Here is a 16,980-nt window from a genome sequence, read left to right as displayed (position 1 = left end):
GAGGGAAAAAATTTAAAAGCTGAAAACATGTTGAAACAAGTTACGGTTGTAACAGAACTGACGACAGCCAGGAAATTCCAAGTTAGGGTCCTCACTCCATCCTCTCTGGGCACTCAGAATAAGAGTTCAACATCCAAGCCCTTGGGTTAGTGCTGGTCACAACAGCTTCAGCCTTGTTATTTGCCATTATGTCTGTGCCTGTTTGGTGCTGGCTGTTTTCCTCTTTTCTTTTGATCTTTCATAAAAATTTATAAAGTCCCTGTTCTGCACCATGTGCCTTCATACCAGCTCAAAGCTGTTAGGTAACTATGAACTTCATAAACACTGGGCTAAAATGCTCTGCATCCCAGAAAGGTCACAGAAGGTTTGTTCTAGAGACAAGAATGAACACAAATATGAACTTCTATCACTGTTTATTAAAGCATGTGATACTCACATAAACATTGCAATATTTTCTTTGCATGTGTTAGCAATAAAAACATTCCGTATTACTAAAATATGAATATTTAATCATGTCATGTTGCTTTTTCTTGAAGGTAATATCAAATTTTATTTTGCTCAAATGTTGACAATAAAAACTGCTCTGACTGGGTTTGCTTTGACGGCACAGAGCAGTTCCATGTTGACATGGGGAGGCAGAGGCCAGCTCACACATTAATAAATGCAGTATAACCATGCCAGCCTTGATGCCTCTGCCCTGTTTACCCTGCTCCTCTGATGTGGCTGGATTGTGCATTTCTGCCATTTGTTCGATTTGGAAGGTGATTTTATCTGGAGACTTGTAGATCATAAAGATTGTAGTCCAAAGTGGACTCCTGTGGTCACGTACAGCAGTTATGGATCACAAGGCTTATTCCCCGTAGAACAGGAAGAATCCTGATCCTACAGTTTCCACTGATTCATCACAGTCTGTCTTCACTTATTCCAATAGTTGGTAACCAGAGTGTCTAAATTCGCTCCTTAACTCCTACTCTGTATTTATGCCCACTGGACTTAAAAAAGCATTCTTGTCTCTAGACTGAAATGTTCCTCTTCTTGGATTTCTTCTATTTTTTTAGATACCCAAAAAGTTAGCACAGAATCCTCTCCTTAATAAGTTAAACCAATGTTGCTTCTAGACTTCTTTACCCAGAGCAAATTTAATTTTTAATCCTTCATCAAACTGAATTGAGATCAAAGCAAATTTTGTCAATACCAAATTTTGGGGTGGTACCTGCAGCAGCACCATACCCAGAGATGATGTAAATACACTTCCCATATGGGATATTCCACTTTTGGGAGCTTTTGACTACTGAGTTACCCAGTGGGGTCCCTGCAAAGGATCTGGAGTGGCTGTGGAGCAGAGGGAAGGAGGGCTGGAGGTTGAGTGTCTGACACGGCATTTGGCTGCCCTGGGGCTGCTGCTGTTGCTCAGTTTCCCACGTGGTGCAGATCCCAATCAGTGACCAATCTCTTCCTGCTTTCTCCTCCCACGATGTTCTTCGCTCTCATCTTTGGTCGTTGTTTATTGTTTGGTTCTTCCCAGTTAACACCAGAATGTGTTCATGCGGTCTCACAATTACTTCGGGATTCGGTGGGCAGGTTCATTTCTCACTCCCCATTTAAATGCCATTTAACCAATTTTAAACCCTCTTAAAATCTACCTTGTTGATTTTGTCTTTCTCACTTCTCAATAAGCAGCTTTTGCTGACACTCAGCCAAAATAGTTTTCTGTAAACCTCTATTGATTTGGATTAATTATCAATCCTCTTTGAGCTGCATGGGTTGAGACACGTGCTGTTATCCCTATATTTTCTTCTCTGGGAAGCAAGGCTGACCAGGCTGTCTTTGCCAGACTGTCCAACCTACCCTTTTTAGAAAACTGGCACACCACCAGCTTTCTTTTAGTCCTCTGGAAATTCCACCGTCTTTCAAGAATTCCAAGTATTCCAAGACTTACGATGTCGTGCAGTCTTGAATCCAAACTCTCCACCACATTTCCCTTCACAAAAATAACTATGAACTTTCTAAATTCAATTTATTTCTTTAAAGCATTTCCAAAGGTATAATGTTTTGTAGAATGTCTTTTATTGCAAAACCTAAATTTGAAGCCGAAAAGCTAGTTGGCTTTATCTTTAAAAACATGTTTTTTAAAAGATTCTCATTGTTCAACCCAAGCAGTTCCAGTCTGTGGTATAAATAATTGTTTTAGTGTCTATTATGCTCAAGCACACTGTGTGAAGAAAGTGAAATTCCAGCTGGACATGTGTAGATAATTAATTTTGGGGGCAAGTTGTATCTCAAGTATACAGGGTTTGGATTTTCTGTTTGAAATAAAATCATTATTTATCTACACACAAGCATGTGTACTTACTGAAGGAATACCATCAAAAACACACTTCAGAACAGGTTAATTTTAAAAAAACAGAGAAGCTGGACACCCATGAGATGTTTAGGACAGGGAAAGCAATAAATGATCAACTCCAAAGTGCCTAAAGAGAAAGGAAAGCTTTAAAGGACAAGTGTCAGAGGGGCTCTGGGATCACTTGGAGTTATTTGTTAGACTGAGAGCAGGGGTTTGAGATTTCAAGGTTCTGAGGAGGAGATCAGAGCATGGAAAGAACAGGGTAAGCAGTGAGGACATCCTGGTGGTGCAGGCTGTGGTCCCACTCATAGGAAAGGATGATCACAGCTCCTGTGGTTTCTGAAGGCACGTTCTCAAGTTCAAAAGCCTCTTGTCTGGAGCTGCTCCTCTTCTCCTGCCCTCTTGATGTGAGTGGGAAACATTTTAGCACTTGAGCACGTCCTTCAAAGGTCTTTCAGGAGCAGTAGCTGCAAACAGGACCTGGGCCATCACTTGTCCAAGCTGAAGGATCCACGTGAATTTTATCCACACAGCTGTATTCTCCTGTGCTTGATAGTTTGTTCTCAGAAAACCTCTAACAATGTAGCAGAGGCCAGATGTTTATTCCTAATCACACTGGTTTATGCTACAAGCTTTTAGTTGTCTCTCAAGGCTTGATGCCTTCGGTGCTTTTGTTTCTCTAAAATGCCACTGGAAATTGTCTCACATGAAATTAATGTCGGTTATTGTCGATTTAAAACTGAAAGTGCCTCAGTGGTGTGTGTATATGGCTTACAAGTTTAAAGCATTTTAAACCCTGTAACCTATTAAATACAGAACAGTTTTGTAGCATGAGAACCACTTTGTGTTTTACAGCTGAGGGAAACTGATGAATAAAAACCACCAGTGGCAGAGCTGCTGGGAAAACTCTCAAGTGTTGAACATCAGGGCACCTTCAAGGACCCTGGTTTTTACCCCCAGCTCATATGGCTTCTATTATTTATTGCATTTCACTTTTTTATCAGTGGCTTTAATATTAAAAGATGTTATCCTTGGTGAACTTCTGTTCAGCAAATGTGCTTTCTGCCTTTAATCTGTTACATGCAACCCAGAGCTCCCAAGGTTACTGCCAAGTTATAAACCCCTATGAAAACGGGCAAAACAACCAAAATGAACCAAAAGGAGATCCAAGATCGGTTTCCCTCACCCCAAATTTGTTGTCAGGGAACATAAGGACTGATGTGACCTCAATGGCCTAAGTGGAATATTTGGAAGTGGTGCCTTTTGGGAGCACAGCTAATCTCCAGCATCCCTGCCAGCTCATGCTGCTGGCTACGTGTGGCATTTGCAGGTGAGAATGAGGTTTTGATGCCACTTTTATTAAACTGGGAAAAAAAAAAATCAGCTCCAGTCTAATGCAAGCTGCTTCCCATCCAATAATCTGAGTGGGCAGTGCAATGGGATATTTGGGGTTGGGTGATGGGGATGATGAAGGTGATTGTTTTGTTATGTCCATCCAAGCTCTGTGGCAGTGACCTGGCTGTGATATCTGCTCCTGATTGTGAGTTCAGCCCTAATTCATTAGGCAGCCACAAGAGGCTGCAAAACATCAGCTGACCCTGGTAGTGCTCATGGTAGTTTTTTAGGTTAGGGGTTCTATCCCTTTTCCTTCCCACACAGTTTCAGATACATTTCTTGATAAATTAAAAATAGTAATAACAACCCAGATGAAAATTCAACATCTTAACTCATATCTGGTTTAGGTTTTGGGCTTTGTTAAAAATCTGCAAATCAAAACCTGCGTATTTGGGGGTTTGCAGTGACCTGACTGAACTCCTGGCTGCCAGGGCAGCACCCAGAGCCCTGTGACCCTTCTGCATCCCCAGCCCTCCACACCCCACACCATTCAACCTCGGGAAAATTTGGTACTTACAGGTCTAGCACGGGAGTTGAGGATTTCAGCTACGCTTCTGTATGTTTGGGTCTTCAGTTTTGATTGGAAATCTTTATTCTGCCAATATGCTGCTCACACAGCGTGATACCAAATGTTCTCACTTCTTAAAGTCTCTGTAGCTGGAGTATGAATTTATTGTCTCTGAAAATAGAGCTGATCTTAAATTAGGATGCTTTCAGCTTTGCCAACCTGAAGCTCATGAAGTAATTAATGCAATGAGTTAGTGAGTCTTTGTTGTCATTATCTCTAGATGGTTCCCAAAATGACTTTACTCCCTACTAGAGCAATAAGTCTTCCCTTGTACTTCTGTGAACATCTGCAGTCCCACAGGAAAATATTCTGCACAATTACAACGATGCCTTTTTCCAGGAAATATCTGCAAAATCGTGTCAGTCAATCAATAAACAAAACTCCCTCTTGTTTTTATCTTTGGTTCTTGTAAACGCTACGGTCAAAGCACTGCCTCTATTGGAAACTTCTTTTACAAGTGCTGTAAGAGTTTGGGAAATGTGTCAAACATCCCGAGCAGCTGCTGAGCAGAGCCCTGCGATCCCTGTGTGCTTTGGCACCGGAGGGATGCACAGGAGCAGCGAGTGAGTGGAGGAGCAGGGCTTTGAAGTCTGCGTGGTGATGTTATATTATTCTTGGCTCTCTGCACTCTGGAAAATCCACTGCACCGAGTTCTCAGCGCTGCTGCAGCTCAGGGTTTTTCTTGAGGCTGGGGAAGGGTGGTTTTAGCATTCTATTTGCCTATGAAACACCTCAGTCGTTTTGCTGCTGAGATTATGTTATTTTATTAAACTCCCATTAGGCTTTTCCTTTTTATGATTGGAGCAGTTGCCCGGTTGGTTTCTTGGGGTGTTTTGTGCTTTCACCACAACATTGATGAGTCCCCTCCTCTGCATTTGCAAGAGGGTTTTGTAATGACTAAATCACAGCTGAATTTTCTGCTTTGTAATTGGATTCACCTATACCCCACACTTGAAAAACAGAATTACTTCACCTTCTATTGCATCTTTCACCTCCAGCTGAAAAAGCTCTATACAACCTGTTATGTACTCAAGCTCAAAATACAAAACCACAGTTCTGGGGCACTTAATGATTGGAAGATGGGATGTTCATGGTTATCTGATTAGTGGCCTCTGAGAGATGGATGGCAGTCAGTGAACTGTGGATGAGGAAGGTGCTGTGCTACAATAACTCTTTGTGAGGCAATAACAGCTGGTGCTTTTGGAACAGGACTGTCTGGAAGGCACTGCCACACTCTGAGTGGCCAAGTGACAGCAACTGAGCTAAGCTGTTATCTCAAACTCACCCCCGTGTTCTCCCTTTAGCCAAGACAAAAATAAGAGTAGGGAAGATTCAGAGAAGGGGCAGGAGAGAGGGGACATGAGATGATTTAAGTCACAGGAAAATGCTTTTTTCTCAAGGCAGACTTGAAAACCCATATGGCTGTTCAGGAGAGTCTTAGCCTCCCTCCAGCTGCATCCCAAAGAGTCATCCTCCTCTGGTACAAATACTGTAGTTTGCACTCTTAACTAGAAAAGCATGTTGAGTCCAAAGTGCCAAATTCTGCTTGCCAAATATTGCTACAGATCTAGAGCTTTTTTTCTTCTTCTGTTTCAAATTTTTGAGTTGCTACTCCTCAGCTTGGTAATGTTTTCCTACATGCACACTGGCATTCCCATTTGTGTCCTTATTATTATTTTTTGTTATTATTAGCATTCCTGTTGTTATTTCAGTGAATGTCTCACAGCTACGTTTTTCTTATCTTTAAATTGCAGTGCAACATTTTTAATCCCGTTACGTTATGTCTCCTCATGACTTGAATGAAGTATTTTCTTCAGAGCTGTCTTTATTTTCTTTTTCTTTATTTTCTCTGTGTCTGAAAACACTCACATGGCTCAAAACCCAAGCCAAGCTATAGATAAACAGCTCATCTCAAACTGACCTTTGATTGTACTTCAAGACAATAAGGGACAAAGGAATTCTCATGGACTTTTAAATCCATGGTGAGTCTTTGATGCTGGCACAATGCATGGATTCGTTCAAAATTTGCAGCAGAACCCAAAAAAATTTTTTGGACTTTGCAAAGAGTCAAACTTTTTAAAGGGCTTCACAACCTGAGTGCTTAACCATGTCAAGTATTCTTGCAAATGAATCTCTTGTCATGTGAGCAAAGGATGCTAAAGCAGGCTCTGAAATGCTACTGATCCAAATTGCTGCTTTTCTCTCTCTTATTTTGGATGTTTTTATCTTGTTGTGCACATTAAAGGGATGTGAGGGTTTGTTTTTTTTCCAGACTACTGTAAATTTAAAATAAATATTATTATTGATAATTTGCACTAAGTTTATAAATCAGCTCAGTTGTGCTCGTTGAGGGTTTTAATCATTGTCAGAGGGGGTTCAGCACTTGCTGCTTTGACTTGTGATCTTCCAGTGGGAGCAGGTGCTGCATTTCTGCCTTTCTGCAGCTCAGGGAAGCTTGCTCAGATGAGGTTAAAGAACTGGTTCTGGCAGGATTATGTGTAGCTCATAGGTGAGGAGAAAAGAAAGGAAAATAGGAACAATTGTATGAATGTAGGAGAAATTAAAACTTCTTCTTGAATTTGTAAATAATGTATTTCTGTAGTTCACTGAAGTTTAATTTATTATTTTCTTTTCCAGAAGCAGGAGGGGCAGGAGAGCACTGGAGAGGGGTTCCTAGGCCTTTAGGAAAAAGGGAATTTAAAAAAAAATAATAGACCAATGCCAGGGAGGTGCCAATGGCTGCAGATGGGTCTGAGCATCCCAGAGCTGCCATTAGGGACAGTGGGGAGCTGTTGGGGCACTAATTTAATGTACTTCTGCACTGTCTCCAGTCACATGTGGCTGGATTTATTTCCTCTTTTTTCAGTCACCAGAGTTTTGGGGTCTCAGGTACTGAGATTTTACAGAAAGGAAGAAACCTCAGTATAGAGATTCACAGAAAAAAAATTATTTTCACACTCCTAAAATGGTTTTATCAGCCTCTGGCTTATTATTTGAAAGACAAACAGGAGTTTAAATATAGGACAGATGTAAATTCACAAAGCAGAAAGGTTGTTTCTTCTTCTTGTTATTAATTTGAGAATTCTCTTCTGTCACTGCCTGTTTTCCTTCTTGACACAGAAGTCTCCCTGTTGGCCTGCAGCACGTGCTGAGCCATGAGCAGAGGGCACATTTTACTGTCTTAGACAAGAGAAAATCTATGAGGCAGCACTTCCAGTGAGTAACGAGGATTGTGAGGGTGCCACAAGCACTGACAGGACTGCTCTGGCTCTGCAGCATCTGCTCTGCTCCCCTCCTGCACTAATGTGCTGCTGGTTTCACAGCAAGAGGTGATGGCCAGGTGTCCCCAGCACGTTCCTGGCACTACCCAGCTCCTCTGGGCTTCCCAGCAGCTCCTCATCACATTGTCCCCACTCTCCCTGGAGCTGTGGCTCATGCAGCCAGCTCACTTGTGTGAGTCTCACTTGCTGTGTGTCACAGACACCCTCGTTCCATCCTGGCAGCACTCCCAGCTCCTCGTACAGACCAGAGCATCACGCTCCTGGGAAATGCAGTATCTCCTCAGAGCTTGGGGTTAGTTCTGAAGGATCTGTGCAGCTGCTGAAGGCACCAAACAGCCCAGAAACTCAGCAGAGGGCTTTGCTGCTCCAGGCAGGGCAGGGTTTAATTGCCTGTGCAGCAGCACCTCTCCAAGCACGTGTTCCAGACAGCCAAAGCCCCAGAAACTTGATGCTCCATGTGAAGAACACAATGTTCACCTGGTGCTTGCTGCCAAGACTTGAAGGATGAATTTTGAGACCAGGGCAGCCTATAAACTCACACATTAGGCTGAGTCACTGTTCTGGCAGGATAGGTCTAATTTCTCTTTATATAAACTTATCTCCAAAGTACTTTATCATCCAGCAACTGCTCCAACACAACAGCCTCTGAATGGCTTAGCATTGCAGAAGCAATTATTTACATCAGGTGGGGGAAACAACTCTGTGGTAGGTCTTGCAAAGAAATGAAGCAAGGCCAGATATTTTATTTTTGTGCTTTGTTTTAATACTCAGCTCCCCTTCGGATGATTCAGATCTCGCAGTTTTCCACGCCAATTTGTCTTATCCTTCCCAAGAGCATTGGGTCAGTTCATGCAGATTTTCATAAAGGCTCCATCTCTTCCACAAACACACACGCACTGACACCACTCAGAAATGGCCCCTGGTAAACAAGAATGGTAATTGCTGGTAATTATAGGCCACGAGGAGGAGGGAGGTGTTTAAAAGAAGCTGCAGGCTTTGCAAGACAACAATTTGTAGCTGGATTAAGCTGGAATAAACCCAGGTCCCAGGAGTGAAAAAACAGCATTTCTAAGCCTAAAGCAACACTGGTCTGCCAGTTGGCTTGGAGTGTGCAGTGCCCAGTTGTAGTTCCAGGCCCTCTGGAAGCATTTAACAACCAAACATTAAGGGGACAAGAGCTTAACCCTTACATGCTGGAGGCCTGGGTTGTTTAGGGTTTTTTGCCTGTATATATGAGTCCAAGAGGGTGTTTAACAATTTTTTAACCTAAACAGAATTTGTTTTTCTGTAGTATCTCATGAACATCACTTGCTTAAAAAGTCACTTCGACAGTTAAAAGAATTAAGCTGAAATTCTTGGATTTCAGTGGAAGGGCATCCTGTCCCTATCCATCAAGGCCTTGTCTCCAGCACTTTTGCCAGGGATTTTGTTCTGAAGAGTGATGGATGGGCAAATGTTTGTAAAAGTGTTTATTGTAGACTTTTTTAACTCCAAGAGCACATTGGCCAAAATGCTTATCTTGACAGACTTTGGAGAGAGGCCGTACAGGACAGGTATAATTGTGATTTTGGGCAGTGAATGCTTTGCAGAACTGGAGCGTTGGTATTTCCAGACTTGAGGGGATTGTCAGAGGTCAGTGTTTCAAAGAAATTAATCCCTGGTTTGGCCTATCCCAGAGTCTTTATGTCAAACAGCACAGTTTGTAGCACATGGTTTGTGCGCTTGGGTAGTTATTCTTTTTTCCCCTTTTCTGGCTACGAATGCAAAAAGCAGATATAAATGTGAGGTTTTACAGAAAAGTGCTCACAGGAAAAAAATTGTCCTCACAAAACCTGGGGAAACTTTAGAGGGGCCTGGAAAACTATTGGCTTCATCAGCATTACTCACGACTTTAGATAAATAAACACAGCAGAAGCATGCTTTAAAATTATTTTACTCTGCAGATCCCTGTGTAGAACTCCCTTGCAGGAGCTGATGCCATTCTGGAAGGAAAATATTCTGTTCAAGGCTGGGTTTTAGCAGAGGTTCAGGGAACTTGGTGCTTCAGAGGTGAACTGCAGGACAGGGGTGTGTAGGGTGTGATGGGGAAGATGGTGTGGAGTCCATCAGGATCTTTTTCAGGTGGCTTTGATGCTACAGGAAATACTCACGGAACTGCATCCTCAGTTTCTAGTTGTAATCTCCTAGCATTCTCCTAGAGCATTCTTTAGGACATGCAAACAGATTAAAGACTTGGCAGAGTCTTTATTTAATAATAATTTATCTATAAGGAGTATTCAGTGTCTTTTTAAGTATTCACTTTCCAGGAAAACACACGCAGCAGAAGAAATCATTTCAGGCTTAACGTATTTTGGGTTGTTTTTCAGTTGTTGAAATCACATTTTCTGAAGTTTTCCTTTAAAAATGCCAAGCTGATTAGTCTAGCTAGCTGCTTTCCCAGCCTAGCAGCCTCTTGCAGGGTTAAAGTAAAAAAAGCAACAATTTCTAGATCTTTTAATTTCTGAGCCTTGCTGAACGTGCTGCCTGTTAACCCCTGAGGACTGTGAAACATTTGTGCTCTGCAGGCCCGTGGCCAAACTTAGCATGCCACAGATGAAGTAATGCCATACCTGTCCATCTGTTTGGCTTATTGCTTTACAATATTTGGAATAAAAATTGAATTTCGTCTCATTTTCTCTGACATTGTTTAGAAATAGACCATTCTGACGTGTCAGAATGAAATGCAAATCACCCCTTTAGCAAACCAAAGTGTGATTTCTGACTGATATTTTGCAAGCCCTGACTGTTATGATTGCTACCCAGTTGTATATCCTCCCCTTCCTCCAGCAGAAAATGTAATGGAAAACGTAACCCTGACAATTACATACAGATGGCACCATCCCATGATTTCAGCTCTGTGTGGTGGCTTAGATTTCTGTGCTACAACTGGTGTAAATTAAATTGTAGTCATCCCCTGCACATGGATTATATTGTATCTGCAGCAGCAGTGAGAGCTGCACATCTGCTGGGTGAGAGGCCATGCTGGCAATATTCAATTTATTTGCCTGGGACACGCTGCAAGTGCCAGTGAGGGCCCAGGGATCCAGCTGAATTTGCTGGAGACCGTATGAAATGTCTCAGATCACCCCAGCCAGGATTTATCATCTCTGTATGGTGACAGAACAGGCTGGGGTGTAATTTTTTTCCTCATCTTCTCCCATGCTGGGAACAGCAGCCTTTTCCAATTGGAGTTAGGGGATCTGTTATGGGGTTGTCATGTTCAGGGGGAGAGAGGTTGGGTCTGTCCAAGCAGAGGAGGGAGGAGAGGGAAACAAGAGTCTGCACCCTGCTGCACCCTTGAAAAATCAGTGTTCTCTCTTTTCTTTCTCTTCTTTCTTTTTCTCACAAATGTCTGGTTTTTCTTTTAAAAAGAATCAGAGGAGAAGGCTGTGGTGTCCCTGAGCCACACACGGGATCCAGCCCAGCCACAGTGACAGCCACTGTGTCACTTGTCCCTCCTCAAACCTGGCACAGTTCTACAGGACACTCGGTCTTCAGCTGAGCTAGATGAGAACATCTTTTAGAGGCAAGATGAAATGATTTTGGGGCTTGTCAGAAGAGTCAAAACATCAGCAGTAGAGCTCATCCATCGGTGTCCCCAGGGCTCTTGCTGTAGGGATTCAGCTAATTAAAATTCCTTTTACCTACATTTTCCTTTACTGCTTCAGGTGGTTATAAGAGCCTTCATTTCATGTCCCCAACTATTCTAATGTGTAAACCAGATGCTCTGCTCCACTCTGAAGTGGCAGCATTTCAACAGTGGATCAAATGATCCTCCAGCATGAGATCTGTTACTGGCCTGTGCCTTCGAAGATTGTGGCAAGAATTTTAATGAAAAGTCTAAGAATAACATGAAATTTTAAGATTGTAAGTCTTTGTGCAGTATGAAGTGCTGGTTTTATTTGATTTTACCTTCTTTCCATCCCATGGGTATGTGTGTGTTTATGTGTGTGTATATATCTCAATAAATTAAAGCAGGAGCTCTTTCTAAAGACCTGGCTGTGTGATTCATGCATGGAAAAGGGACAATACCAAACATGTGAGTTGTTACTGTGAGGTTATGAGCCTAGTCTTATTCCCAGGGAAATTGGTTTAAAGCAAGGCCTACATCCTTAATGTTTTCTACAGAAAAGCCTGAGACAGTAACCTTAGGAGAATGAAACGTGAAACCCCCGGGGCGATTTAAGTAGGGCCACAGTTGAAAAGCAGCAAGAACAGGTTCCCTTTGTACTTGTCTGAGCTGCACTTGGCATCCCTTGGGGCAAATGGGGAGAATTTCAGCCTTCGGTGTCTACACAATCCCTCATTTTTCGGGAGGCTGTTACAGAGGAATGCTCTCTGTTCTTGTGAGCCTGGTGTGGAAGGTGATCACTGATTAAAGCAGAGGCTTTTGATTAAATGATGAGGCTACTTTAGTGATTAAACACACAAAATTAGGTATTTTGGAGGGTGCTTTCTGCAGGAGCTTGGGTAGAAGGGTCAATGGTGGTTTTGGTGGTTGGGAAGGTGCACAGCTTGGAAGGGGAAATTACAATTTCAGGATTATGCCAGTATTCATCTGTAACCGGATCTCTGTTTATTTTTGTTTCCTGAAATGCTGTCACAGACATGTATTGTATTTACCTTTCTGACTCCAGACACACAATGCTGTGTCACTCATCACAGATAAAAGGCTTCAGTGTCCAGGGATAATTACAGAAGTTTTATTAGCTGTGATGAAACAATGATAAAAGGTATCAGGGCTTTGATTCCATCTTTTGGAAGGGAGCCTATTTTTTCATCCGCATTTTCCTTTTATTGGAGCAATTTTTAAAGGACTGGTAATTTTTTAGGAGTCAAACTACCCATTTCCATGAAGCTTTTACCCACATTCTCAAGGCATTGACTTCTGTAATCACCATAATTAGCACTGCACACAGACCCACTGTTGCAGGATGATTCATTAGTGGGAGGGCACTGAAATCTCCTATCCAGTAATGTCAGTGCACAGAACCACAGAGGTTTTGTTCACCAGGACAGGAACTCTCTGGTTTATGTGTAACTCTGCTCTGGTTTGTGTGTGCAATCCCAGCTCTGTGGAACTCCTATAAAATCGTGGAAAAAAGGCTCTTCTGCTGACATTTGTTTCTATGTATTTTGCTGAGTTGCTATGCTTGCATTTTTTAGTGTTTACATGCTGCAGGGATGTAAAAAGCGCAATGTTATGGGGGAAAGGGCAGGGTTTGCTTCAAATTATCATTGAAAGAAAGAAAAAAATGCAGAGAAATGTCAGGAGATCTTGATGAACACGTTTCTGCGGGAACTGGAAAAGAGACCAAGCCACAAAACTGAGAACTAGATCCAGATTCCATATTCTTCAGCCTCACCCCTAAGGGGATGAGAAATTCAGGGTTGAAATACCACAAGTTTGGATGAAATTTCTTGACTTCAACCCCTCTCTCCACAGCCTGGTTACACTGATAACCTCCTCATAAATGTTAGTAGAGCAACACCTCTATCTGATTGTTGTTTCTGAGCATAACAAGAGCATTTGCAATCAGATTAAGCATAAATGTAATTTCTTCCTGGTTTTTTTCCCATTACATGAATGCGTTGTTTGAAACAAGCAGTTATGCTAAATATTACTGAGTTGCCTACAAAAACATTGTGAGATGTTTTCTGCTTTTAAATTCTAGCTCAAAAAATCATTGAACTTGTTTACACTCTGGCCCTTTAACCGATAAAACATAAATTAGTGGTTGTAAGAGGCAAACGTGTCAGTTTTTGGACTGAAAGTAAGAGGGTTTTTAAATCTGAAAAACTAATTTGATTCCAAGCCAAACCAACCCACAAGACAATACCAGAAGCTGCATTTAACTAAATAATCCAGCCCTTTTCTCCCAACTATTTAGATAAATGAATATTAATGTCAGAAATTTGTGATACTGCTTTTAATTTCTAAATATCTCGATGACAGTAAGTGAGAACTAGTTGTAACATGTCTTTGGGTACCACAGTATTTCCCCTTCCTGCATAGCAACACTTAAGATAAAGCAAGAAAGAAATCTTCCTGTGAATTTTAAGATTCACATTAGTGTTGTTATAATTATAATTAAATGAAGGTGGGGTTTGGTGTCTTGGGTTGGCAAGAAGTGTCTGCAGGAGATGAGATGATGTGTTGATGCCAGAGGTGCTGGTTCTTGACCCAGCTCCCGGTACCTGCTGGGATCCCCAAGGTGTGATTAAACCCCAGAGATTGATGCATTTTTGTCTTTCAGTATTGTACAGAAAATGGTCTGTCCCTGGACCTTTGGAATTCTGAGACTTTCAGGATCTTTAGTCATTTAATTTATTATATAAAACTCTGCTAATTATCTTCACAGTCAGAATGTTCTTCCTATTTTCTCTCTTCTGGCTGAATTCCTCTGATAAAATAGAAGTGAAACTTCGCAATGATGGGAAGGAGGAACCACATTTCTTACTAAGGGTAGCCAAGACATAAAAGATGAGATAAAGAGACTCAGGAACAAGAATACATCAAATCAGCCTGAACCTGGCTGTCTGCCTTGTGGTTTTTATCCTCCATCACAGAGGTACCTGCTTGTCTCTCTCTAAGTCAGAAGTTCTGTATCATTGGTCTGCTGCCAGGTCAGTTATGACAAAAGAGAGTTAACTTTCTGTAAAGAGAAAATAACTGTTGAACAGGCAAAACTACATATTTTATATTGAATGTACATAATTGTAATTATATAATTATTATAGAATATTTTTATCAGAATTATATGCAGCACCAGTTCAGTTGGTTCAGCCATACCTGGTCATTAGAATTGGCCATACCTGGCAGTATAACTGGCTTTCAATAACAATCATCTGCTTATAATTAAAGTTAGTTCAATACCTTGACTTAGGTCAATTAATTTATTGATTAGGACTAGGAATATTATAAGCTTGGAGTAGAAGAATCATTTCTTGCACGGTTTTACACTGTTGGAGTGTTGCAATGCATTTAAAAAAGACATCTAGTAGATAAGGGTGATATTTAGGTAAATTTAATCTAACCTGAGCTCTGCAGAACTGCCTTGTTGATCTCAAAAGCAGGAACACAAAGCTGTCATTGCACCAGAGCAGCAGCAACTGAACTCTGAAACACGTGAGGATGATAATTACCTTCAGCCTCTCCCCATGGATTCTGGCTTCTGACAGGACTCCCACCAATGGATAGAAACGTTGTGCTAGTAATGAAAATGACCTGGGTTTGTAAAGGGCTTTTTGGTTTTTAGGGCTGTCTGTCCTGGGGTTGTGTTCTGTTCCAGCAGCAGCCCAGGAAGGGCTGTGGGAGCCCAGGGGACCAGGCTGGGTGGAGGCAGGAGGAGGAAGGTGCTGGAGAAGGTCAGGAGGAGCCAGGGTTGCCTCTCCCAGCCCAGCCATGAGCCAGGGCCGGTTGGTGGGGCACAGGAAGGGAAGCGGCTGAAGGTGTTCGGAGACTTAAATCATCACAGCTGCCTTTTTCCACCCGGTTTTGTTCTGCCTCCTCTGAATTCCGACACCTACACAGTGCTCTGTCTTTTCAAAACAATGTTGGAGTTCCCGACATTGAACTCTGCAAACAAGTGTGTTCTCAATTAAGGGAAGAACTTCTCCTGCCCCCCCTGCTCCATCCCAGCCTTGGCTCAGATGTGCCGGCCTCCAGAGGAATCACACCAGCACATTTTTCATAAGGTTTCCCCCTCCCAAAATCCCATTGAATGGCTGTTTCTTATAAACCAATGGAGATAATTTCATGGCTTTTCCCTTTCATGGCCACCCACCTCCTCTTCCCAGCTAGCTTTGATATAAAAAGACAAATCCTTTCCCATTCACATCAAAAGCAGGAGGGTCGCCCTGTGTCACCTACCCTGGGATTTTGACTCAAGCTTTTGGAAAAAAATTAATGGAAAGAGCAACTTGGTTTTAACTCCACCACAGTGTGTGTCACCAAGAGTTTTCAGGGTCATTGACAGATCAGTTTCATAGACCAAACAGATAAATAGGCACGAGTTATTCTTTATTATTATTGTTCATAATTTGTTCATGCCATAAGTGTGCTGAGTGCACGGCAGGGATACCAGCCCTTCCTCAGGGAACACAGGGTCTAAGCTGGACATATGTTTTGTATATTTTCAGTGTGTATTCAGGCACCTCCAGCACTGGATAGGCACTTTCAAAAACAAATTTGAAGTAATAACAATAACATGCTGAGTGATAACAACAGGCATGAGGGTGAGAGGAGAACGAGGGTTACAAAAATAAAGATCATGTGAATTGTTTGCTTTATGTCACACATGAGGCTTGGGATCTCTCTGTTTTTCTTTTTCTTTGAATGCTTTTGTCATTCCTTTCTCTTTGGCAAGAAAAGCTGACAGACTTCAGAGGCAGAGGAATTGCTGCTGGAGTGAAGGAGCAATGAGGCAGAGGAAAGGGGCTGCTCCTGCTGATACCTGAGAAACCTCTGGCCTTGCTGCAGGCTGAGGGCTGACTTAGAGAAGGGGAAAGAAAATCTGAACACAATTTCTACCATCTCTGGTGTATGAGGCTGTCCCTAGTATGAGGCTTAACACTGATTTTCTGAGGGTTAAAACTAGAAATACCTTTCTTTGTTCTTATTCCAGATGCCTCGAACAATTGTGGAGGTTTGTGAAAGCAAGAGAAAAACTGAGTGAAGTTCCCAGGACTCAGCACTGATATTTCAGTGCTCATTCTCAGCACATTTACCTGGTTCTACATGTACCTGGTGTCCTTTCCTGAATCTGCTCAGTGCTTGGAGCAATCCCTGCATATGGTGGATGTTTCTAAGACACCTTTAGCCCCAGACAAGTGCTGAGCACCTTGCTTTTCTGAATGGTTTAATGTTTGTCAGCTCTATCCCTGAGCATCTTTCCTGGTGCATGATACCAGGAGCTCTGTGTAAGATGAAGAGCTGTTTGCTCCTGTGGGGTCAGGAGGCTTTGGAGAGCTGTTTACACACTGGAGGATCTCCTGAGGAGCACAGGCAAGTCCCAGCTCCACACCTCCCTCCCTGCCCCGGGCAGAGGGGACAGCCCAGCCCCAGCACAGATTTGTGTTTACGTTTGCCCTGGTTGCTGGGCCAGCCCTTGGACAGAACCAGGAGTCACTTGGACTCATGGTGGGAGTCACTGGCTCTTACTTTGTCTCAAAAGTGGGGTATAAATTTACTACTTGTTTTGACAAGGTTGTCATTACACAAACGCCTTTTTCCCTGTGCCTTACATGCTGCAAATCCTTTCTATTTCAGCATATTCCCACCACTGCATTCCCAGTGCCAAGGTCTATGCCTGCCAGGAGATGTGGTCTATTTGTGCTTTTGTTTCCAGTTA

General features: G+C 42.4%; 1 long non-coding RNA gene across 1 annotated transcript; it reads right to left on the bottom strand.

Moving 5' to 3' along the window:
* Positions 1-396: 396 nt before the first annotated feature.
* On the bottom strand, positions 397-5,426 carry LOC147650500 (uncharacterized). The gene is made up of 2 exons (XR_015276178.1): positions 5,281-5,426; positions 397-4,418 (listed from the first exon to the last, which is right to left on the bottom strand). It is a non-coding gene; the product is annotated as an uncharacterized LOC147650500 (long non-coding RNA).
* Between the last annotated feature and the right edge of the window lie 11,554 nt (positions 5,427-16,980).

The sequence above is a fragment of the Cyanistes caeruleus genome, chromosome 14, assembly GCF_971803275.1.
Source record: "Cyanistes caeruleus chromosome 14, bCyaCae1.hap1.1, whole genome shotgun sequence".
NCBI classification, from domain to species: Eukaryota; Metazoa; Chordata; class Aves; order Passeriformes; family Paridae; genus Cyanistes; species Cyanistes caeruleus.
Note: the sequence above shows the minus strand (reverse complement) of the source record. Positions and strands in the feature narration are given on the sequence as shown.